Here is a 9,815-nt window from a genome sequence, read left to right on the forward strand (position 1 = left end):
TCAGTCCCCAGGTGGGGGGGGGAATGTGAAAGCAGGTTGTGGCAGCTGTAGCTATGGGGATGTTTTGGGGGTGCCAGGCTGGGGCCCAGCCAGACCAGAAATCCCAGTGGTGGCCATGCTTGGGAACACCTCTGCCAGCCCACCTGTCCTCCGTGGGCCTCTTAGAAGAAAACACCACTTTCTTTGGTGTCTGTAGATCGCATTTTGGGCACAGTGCCTGCAGCTCCTCATTGGGCCTCAGCCAGCAGCAGGAGCACGCCGAGGGCTCTGGTTCTCTGTGGTTTGTGCTACATCCATGTGGAAAATCAGAGGCTGGGTGACATAGAGAGGTCCTATGAGTGCCGGTGCTTGAGGAGAGACCTGCGAGCTCAGCACAGGGCTCTTTTTGTTGGTAATAGCAACTTCACAGCATGCGCCGAATCGCTGAGTGTGTGTGCTGCTCTCAGCCAGGGCTGGCCCTTAGGCGGGGAACCCCAAAACTGGAGGTTAGGGGGTGGGGAGGTGGCCTGAATGTTGTCTTGGTCACAGGGGAACGTGTGAGTATTGCAGCGGAGGAGTTTGGGAGATGGAGGGTACAATAAATTCATAAGGAAGTAAGTTGCACTACTTTAGCTGCTCCAAGAACAAGACATTTTCTGGACAAGTATGTAGGAAAATATGAACATCTACAATTAATGAGCTTCTGGTGTTTTTCTGCTTAAAATGTCTATTGAATAGGATGTTGGAATCTGTTCAGAGCTAATACTCCTACAGATGCATTTTAATAACAAGATTTGTGTCTTAAATTTGCTCTGCTTTGCTTGGTCTGTGGTAGAAAACTGCTGCTACCTTGGAACTCATTCTGCTGACGTTTTTTTTGTACTGTTTTAACAAGACCTTGTAAACGTCTCCATGTATTTCTTTAAAAATAGGTGGTAATGGAACCACAAGGAGAATAAATACCTGGAAATGAAAGACAATTCTTTCTCATCTTATTTGCATAGCACTGCTATGGATTTCACATGCTGAAGAGGTGTGGACAGGTGTTTATGTAGATGGTGCGTTGAATTCCCACCAAAATGTTTATATTGCAAGGATTAGAATGGTCATAATTCAAGGATTATATTGCATTAAGGGATTTATAGTCCTGGGCTGACATTTCTTTTAATTGCTTTAAATTTAAAGTCAGTGAATTTTTAAATAAATAAACGGATCAGAGTTTGCCCAGGATTTAATGCTTCCTCCAACCTGTGGTGGAAATCAACATTTCGGGGTGCTGCTCCATCCCTGGTCTTCATCGCGTTTCTTCCTTCTGACGTCGCCACCTAGTGATAAAAGGCGTGAAGGAAACCTTGTAGTTACACCACTCTAGTACAGGAGACGGGAATAATTACAATGAATATATTGTATGTAACTGAAGAAAATAGATAATAAATATGTTTTTTTACTTAAATGACATGAAGAGTTTCAGTTATGAATACTGGCTTCTGAAGGACAGGTAAGAAGTTCTTCTTATGCACAATGCTGAAAGATCTTGTCTTGATTTTTCTGATGATTTTTCAGGTGAGTCCCAGTTCCAGGGCGTCTGCAGTGTGGGGTCATGTTGTGTCCTCGGATTCTAGAAGTGGACTTCCAGTCAAGAGACACAAGTTTTCCAAATAGGCCAATTTTCCTCAAAGCTCCTCTCTAAATTTCTTAAAATGTTCCTTACACATTAAGCAAACTCATCTGTCACATAAAAAATAAATGCAGTTGATTTTCATGTGTACCATACCCTTTTCACTGGGCTTGTGGAATCACTACGCCATGTGATGGCCACAGTATCTCCCCAGTACTGAGTTTTCTATTGTACTGGGGTATCCCAGTCCCCTATGATTTCAGATAATAGAGAAATTAATATATTGGAAATTTGAATTTATTTTAAGTGGCAGCCCCACTAGCCACTTCTGTCGCTAGCTGCTTTCACTGCTGAGTATTTGCTATGCTGCTTTCCAACTGATCTGTTAATTGTCTGGCTATCGCTATGTTCACATTGCAGTTTCTCTGAAGCTTGAGCTTTTCTGGGGTTCAGTGATGTACAGGATTATACGGACATCCCTTCCATAAAACAGACCCTTCCTGCTTGGGGTATTCTCCTTTCCCTAAGGTAAGCAATGGGAAGCTCGGAGCCCACATTTCCCAGGGACTGTTTCCTGCAGCAGTGCAGCATTTGCAAACCCGCTATGACTCCCAGGCATACTGAGCATTAGGCTGGCTCATGCTCAAATAATAATGCTGGAATTTACCCCAGCTGAAAAAAAAAAAAAAAAAAAGCTCTTTTTCATTTTTTAAAGGGGAATACACCTAAACTTATGAGGAGGTTAGGCCTGTCTGGAGCTGGCACAGCCACCAAGGTGGCTCTCGCTCTCTGACAGCAATAGCTCCAACAGCTTGTTAGAGCAGGAATGGCAAGCCACCTCTGAGTTTGACAACAACAGGTTTAGCCAAGGGAACCCACAACAATGAGCTCTAATGCTTTTGAAATAAATTTTCAGCTGTCATGAAGAGTTTTGACATTGCAGTTCCTTAGAAGGGACTGTTCTTTTTACTGTTCATCAGTTTACATCAGTAGGGACTCCCTGTCCCTTCACCAAACACATTGCTCAGTCCATTTATGTCATACATTAAATAGAGATGTAAATTAACCAGACAATAACTGTTTTATCACCAGAAAGAGCTGCTAGGACTCATACGGAGGCCTCCAAGTAAGACTATGCCTCGAGTGTAGAAATTGAATGCAGGGTGGTCATCTTCCTTTCCTTCATTCTTTTGTTCTTTCATTCTTCCTCTCTGTCTTTGTTTAACTCAACCTCCTACAGGGTATACGAAGAGAATATTACAGGAGATTCATTATCTTGCATTACTCTGCCTCCTATTCCTTGTCAATGGAAGACTATTTCCTTAATTTTAGGGAGAATCCCTGCAAATGATAAACCTGCCCAGGAGCCCTGGTAGCTGCTGGCTGACTTTGACATGATTCTTGTCATTTTTTGCTATCACTCTCTAGCCAGTAGCAACAGAGAAATTTACCTTAATAGTTATAATTTCTTAGGAGAAAATATTTTAAGATTCTATTTCAATGCATATATTAAAGAACACACATCTCCATTTAGAAGAAAAGTTTTTCCAAAAATTTAGAAAGTTTTCTAGAGCATAGAGTTTTCAAACTAATTCTAAATGCCTTTTTTTTGGCATACTTTCGTTAATAGTACAACTTTTCTCAGAGACTGGAATTCATTTCTGCACAGAAGCCTTTTTAAGGAATTAACTAGGGTTTATGAGATCCTTAATCCTGATTCTGGCTCTTTGTGTAGGGTTGAATTTCATAGAAAGAGTGAATTTCAGACAAAAGAGACCAATGGAGTTAACATTTAATCTATTTTTGAAACACTGAGAGCTTTCTGGTCTCATGAGATTCTGAAATCATATTCCATGTACAAAAGTTTTCTTTGTGTGTCTTGTAGGCTGGATTACGATTACTAGATGACTTGCATGTTTATGTTGTCTGCAGTGCCTTTGGGAGTTCTTGTTGTTCCTACTATTTAAAAGTCCTAATAATTGATAAAATGTGTAGTTTACTTTGCCATTTGTGTGTCTAAGTTAAAATCTTTTATCTTCAGTGCCTGAAGTATATACAGTCTAATAGGAGAGTACAAGGCTGAATGTAGTTAAGGTTCATTATCACTATTTGAAAATCACATGCATTTTGCTCCTGTTCCACTCCAGTAAACCTCAGTTTATTCTATTTTCACTGCCGTAAGATTTCAGAAATATCCTCATCTTTCACAGTCACACGGAGTATGAATTACATCCTTCTGTGTTGAAGTAGGAGACTGAGGAGTAAATAGGATTTGATGTTTATCTGGTGCTGGTATAAGATCGAGGCGTTCCTTCCCACTGCTGGGAAGGTTCTGTTTGAATGATGTCGAGGTTTAGATAGTGTTGGCCATAACTTGACCATATTAGTGTGCTGAGTTTTGAGCAAGAGCAGTTCAAGGCATAACTTATTAGCATCCACAAGAACTGTGTAACGAAAGTCAGGATTTTTGTGCAATGAGAGGAGTGGTATTTTACCCTACTTTCAGAGTTTTTCACCTTAATTTTGATATTTCTTTAAGAACTTACTTTTAGCTTCTGGGTGGTTTCTTTTCTCTTTGTCACAAACCACACACAATCCCTTGGCAGCAGTTCTCTAGCTGGAGTACAAGCTTTTGCCAGGAAGAATGTGATGAGTCATGATGTGTGACCAGAATAACTGTGCTATTAAAATCGCCAAGAGTAGATAGAGTTCCACCCATAAAGCTGTGCTTAGCTGCTCTAATATATTTGACCTGGGACAGCAGAAACAAGGAACGCTTAGAAAAAACTGTAGTGGCGAAAGCGTTTATCTGCTTGTGTAAATCGTGTCTGCACTAACTTTTTACCACGATAATATACCAGAATCTCTATACCTGCAAAGCCTTTCAGCTGTAAACTTAGCCTTCATGTTTGGCCTGGCTTGATTAACAGCTATTAAAAGCCTTCTTTTGTGTGTTTGTAATGGAGAGAGCACCTGACTGGTTAACCTAAGCTGCATGTACTACAAAGAGAATACCAAAGTATATGCAAATAAACTGACATCTCTACAAATAATTTCTTATTGTGCCATTTATTTCTTATTTAATCGAGAGGATGAAGGTGAGGTAATCCTGTTTGTAAGGAGGTGGCAGTTTACATATTGTAGCTGTAAAAGTTAGAAATCTATTAAATTAATTTGCATAATGGCAAAGTCAGAATAAAGGATTGTTTCATCCCAGGGCTAATGGTTTTTCTCCAAGATTTACTGTTTGAAAGGCAGTAAAGCACCCTTCATCTGAAGTTATTGTTTGTATTCAGATCCCTGGCACAACGAAGAGATACAGATATCAGGACAGTTGCAGACAGATTATGAGTTTTGGGTCTTAACCTGCTGCCAGTGGAGCCAACAACAAACGTTCAACTGACTTCAACCCCACAGACTTATACCCTGAAAGATCAACACAGGAAAAAGAGATGCCTGAAGAGATGCATAAGAGAAACAGAGAAAGCAGGTTTGGCTGGGTGTTCTTTGAAATAGATATATAATATATTTTAAAATGCAATTTTAATTCTAGATTTACACATTTGGACTAGATGAAAAAAGTAGATCATATGGAGAGTTCTTTCATTGTTAAAGTAATTAAAATAGAAGACGGATTGTCACTTTAGGTATTCAAGTCTGAAATCCTTAATTTCTTCTCATTACTGTGAAGTTTGCACATCTGCTCTTGTTCAGTATTCTCCCAGCTTCCCATTATATTCTTCTGTATCTGCTGACCTCTCATTCGAGAACTGGCCTGTTGTACAGCAATGCTGAATCTAGGGGGCATATTTTTAATCTTTAAAATCTAGGAATCTTTCAGCATAACTGGGGATATATGGACAAAAGAATAGTATTCATGATATGTATTACGTATCAAAAGTACCCAGAAGCAAACTGTAGATAAGACAGACACAAATGCTGGTACCCGGTAAGTGATCAAAGATTATGTTCTTGTGCACAAGTTCTTTGTAAGTACAATAACTTCTTGTTTTCTTAACAAAATATGTTCACTTAATGTCCTTGGTATAGGTATGGTCTTTGCAGAGACCAGATGGAATAGTGGGGTTTTTCCTCTCCCTAACTCTGTATTTAAAGTTTCCCATCCCCTCTACTATATGCTTGTTCCTTCCCTCCAGAAATAGCCTTTGAGTTCACACGAGCCCAGCTACATGATATTGAGGCTGGGATGTGGGCTCTGGTAAGCCAAAGGGAAAACCCAGATGAAAGTGCATTACGAGAGCCTCCTCTCTTGAAATTCTACCTTGAAATTATCAAAACCACAGGACAGCAGGTAGAGGCCAGTACAGGATCTCAGCTGCTGAGGTAATCCACTTCCTTTGAGACTATATAGATCATAAGTATCCTAACCTCTACCACCTTTCCCCACATTCCCAAACAGTACTTAGTGCAGAATTCCAGCATTTTCAGCAAGGTGAAATAGGCCTGAAAAAAAAAATGCTACTAAGTAAGCAATCACAGGCCGAATTGCCCCTGAACACTGCAAATGATGAAATAATTTGGCCATGTGAAAGGCCTCAAAGACCCTTAGAGGTCTGGGCTAGATTTTTATCTTCGATTTCTTAGGCTAATGTAGTTTCTAAGTTCCTTTCCCATGACTTTTCTATTTCTGATGTTATCTCAGCATATGTGGCATACTTTCCCATTCAGATCTAGGGGTACATAGTTCGTTAATTGGTGTCCTATATTTTAGCTACACAACATGCTTAAGAATTGTCATGGCTACTTTTTAAGCACATGGGGATATTGTGGGAGGGAAAGCAAGCTCTTGGTGGGGAGTGTTGAGAAAGTTGCTTTTATTAGATATGGATGTTTGCCAGTAGCTTGACTTTAAAACTAGTGCTAACTGTAATTTTCATTTGTTGAAAGGCTTTTGCATCCCTTCCCCCCCCTTTTTGTGTAATTTGGCTTACTAAAAAGAACTTATTAAAAAATGTGATTATTACTTTTTATAAATTCCCATAAAAGATTTCAAGAACTTTCTTCTGTCTGAAGAGAAAGCTCTCTTTCTGTCCCACGAATTGAAAAAATAGCTATATAACCAATTGTGAGCAAAACTGGTCACAATGAAAAATTTCCCTAAGATTTCTATGATTGCTCATACTAAACACTTACGAATTTCTTCCATTTGAATATAATGATGTCATGCAATGACATGGATTTTTGCCTTCACATAAGGTGCTTCATTCAATACTAGGGCACAATATATTTTGAGATTATGCTTTTCTTACAGTGTTCATTTTTGGCTCCATTAAACTTAAGTACATCACATTCCAAGTTGGTAAAATGGTGGTTAAATTACGTGTTAAATTCCAAGCATCACATTTACAAAGTGCTTAATATTGTTCGTAAACAGAAGAGCGCAGAGCAGAACATTAGAATGTAATTGTATGATTGCTGGGTCTCTGTTTTGCCCATGTGCTAGTATAACTCAAACCACAATGACCTGATGTTAACTACTTGCAGGGGAGGCACAGAAGGGGTATTTCAGTTTCGACTCACTGTTACTGTTCTGAGTATTCATTACTTGTATCGAGAAGCACCTACCAGTTCACACATGGTCCTGCAGGGTTAGTTGATTATTGTGAAAAGATGGTCTCTGTTCCTTAGAATGTACAATTTAAGGATGAAGTAAGAGACAGAGAGTAGATAAAGGAAGCTAAAAGGAGCAGAGGGACACAGCCAGTTATTTATGATTGCAATGATAAGCAGAGGTCACGGAACCACATTTTTGTAAACACCATGAATCAAATCTCAGAGAACTTTGGAATTTGATTGTTGTTTTGGCTGAAAACAACGTTTCTGTAGCATTAAGTTACTAAATCACTCCCTTTTCCCTCTGACAGTGCCAGACAAGTAGGAAACACAAGCAGTTATCTCAGCATTTTAGCTGGGGAGCTAAAGGAAGTAAAAGGAGTTGAGAGAAGCTCGTAAAAATTTAATACCTACAGGAGACAACTACTGTGCTTACAAAGAAGATTTCATGCAAAATAAGCTTGCTTCACATAGGCATTCAGGCAAACTCAGGGTGACCACTTACTCCACTTGAACATGATTAAGTGATTAGTGCTGATAGTATTTCCTGCAGCTGGAGAGATTTATGCTCTAAACTGGCTATAGTTTCTGCCATCCTTCAGACCCCTGGAGTATTTTGCTTAGTTAAAATTGGCAGCACTGTTTTAGTCAAAGCTATATTTAAGCAAACAGCAAAATTCTGCATAGCACCCTCCTCTAGATCTGCAGTTCATCCTGTACTTGCATATTGTGTTCACCACATTAATTTTGGTGGTGTTTGTTGATGGGACTGGCATCTGCCTTTGTTCCTGCTTCTTACAGCTGAGCAGGCAATGAAGGAAACTTTCTGAAGTGTAGGTTCATGAATTCTGCCTGTGACCACCCATCTGCCCTATCCCTGATACTCTATAATCCCAGAGGAGCTAGTGCTTTCCAAGCCTTTTACTCTTCTCTGCTTCCCATCTCCCACCAAATACTCTCATGCTTTGTGGCACTTTGGGGCTTGTGGCTCCAAGTTTGGGAGTGAATGTAATGGACATACCTGGTACCTAGGTAATAGCAACAAAGATGGTCATGAGTCTGTTCAGATATACTGAGATGGCTATTTTCTGTCTGTGCTTCATAGCAGAATAGCTCATACTGCAAATACTTCCACCTCAAAGAAAATCCATTAATTTATTACGTAGGAAGAATAACCATTTCCTTTTTTTCTTTCTATGGAGGCAAAAGGAATTATACATATTGCAAACATTGTTCCTTATGAACACCTACGTATTTTTTTTCTTAACATGCTATTAATTCCAGAGATGTGAATCCCAGGAAACCATTTTGAAACAGCTAAACTATTTCAAAACCCTCTACATTCACTGTTTTTAACTTTTGAAAAACTAGGGGTTAAGGTCATTAGGCATTAAAGACACACATTTAGGGACTTGATTTCCTAACTGAAATCCTTGTGTATCTGGCCCTGAGTCCTGTGTAGGTACTTTACTGTCATTAATCTCAGTAAAAATGATATTCTTTAATGCTTCTGCGATTCTAGGCTTTGCTTCCTATTGGCCTTTCTGCATATTTTGGGGTGAAAAGAAGCCTCTCTTCCAGTGTGAGAGCAAACGGGACTGAATTGCAGAAATCGTGGCATGGTCACCCACCCCAGACTAAGCAAGTGGTAATTTGGGGAGCCTTTGCATGGTGAGAGCAGGAGAGCAGAAGGGCCTTGGTGACCAGTGGTGGTGGTGGAAGCAGGAATGATGGGCATTTCATAGCGATACAGCACAGTAAGATTGTTGTGGGGTGCAGGTTTTCTAGCGTGCTCTGGGTATTGCACAGCAGAGGTTGCAGGCTCTGGGCCCTAAACCAGGGTGCAAAAGGAAGCTGTGGAGGGGGAAACAAAAGAAAAGTCCTGGAGAATGATAACGTTCCCTTGCACATTTATCCATGATTACCTATGATCAGGGGTGGGTGACCGAGGGTGGGAGCAGTACTGCTTGACTCAAAAGCAAAGGTGCAAAATAGATAGTAAAATAGTGCTGGTAAACACCCTTTTAGGTGTTTAGACCCACTGACTGGGGCCAGAGCGCCCATGAACTTCAGAGTTTGGGACTGTGTCCTCCTCCCCTGTGAGAGTGGTTCAGAGGCACCTGGCAGGTCTTCGCCTAGGCTGCTTCTGCTGCGTCAACAGACAGAGAACTCCTGACCCAGAACAAGCCCTTTTCTTAACTGCTAACATAAAGTATTTTTATTTTTCACAATGTATGCAGTTTTATTGCCTTCTTGTTAGAATGTAGTTCTAGAGAAAGAATTTGAAGAGAGTTTTTAGCATGGGAAGTTATATTTTATAACAGCAGTCTTTTAAAATAGGCATTTAAAGCAGGTTTTTAAAAGTGATTTTTGAGGAAAGGAGAAAGAACGGTTACTATGGGATAATTTAATGATAACCCTTCCTCATTAGTTGACAGGTGCTGATTTATCTTTATCTGGTGCCCTTACTGTAGGTTATGTAACGCTTCTTATATTTTGGGACAGAGCTGGATTTCTGGTTTTATCCAATAGGGTCTCAGGAAATTGCTTCCTTGCTGGGTTTGCTCTTTTATTCTGACTTGATGAAAAAGCAGTAGTTACTAAAGAAGTGTAGTGGTTTGGAAACTGTGTAATAAATGAACTT

The sequence above is a fragment of the Platalea leucorodia genome (assembly GCF_965183815.1).
Source record: "Platalea leucorodia genome assembly, chromosome: 2".
In the NCBI taxonomy this organism is placed as follows: domain Eukaryota; kingdom Metazoa; phylum Chordata; class Aves; order Pelecaniformes; family Threskiornithidae; genus Platalea; species Platalea leucorodia.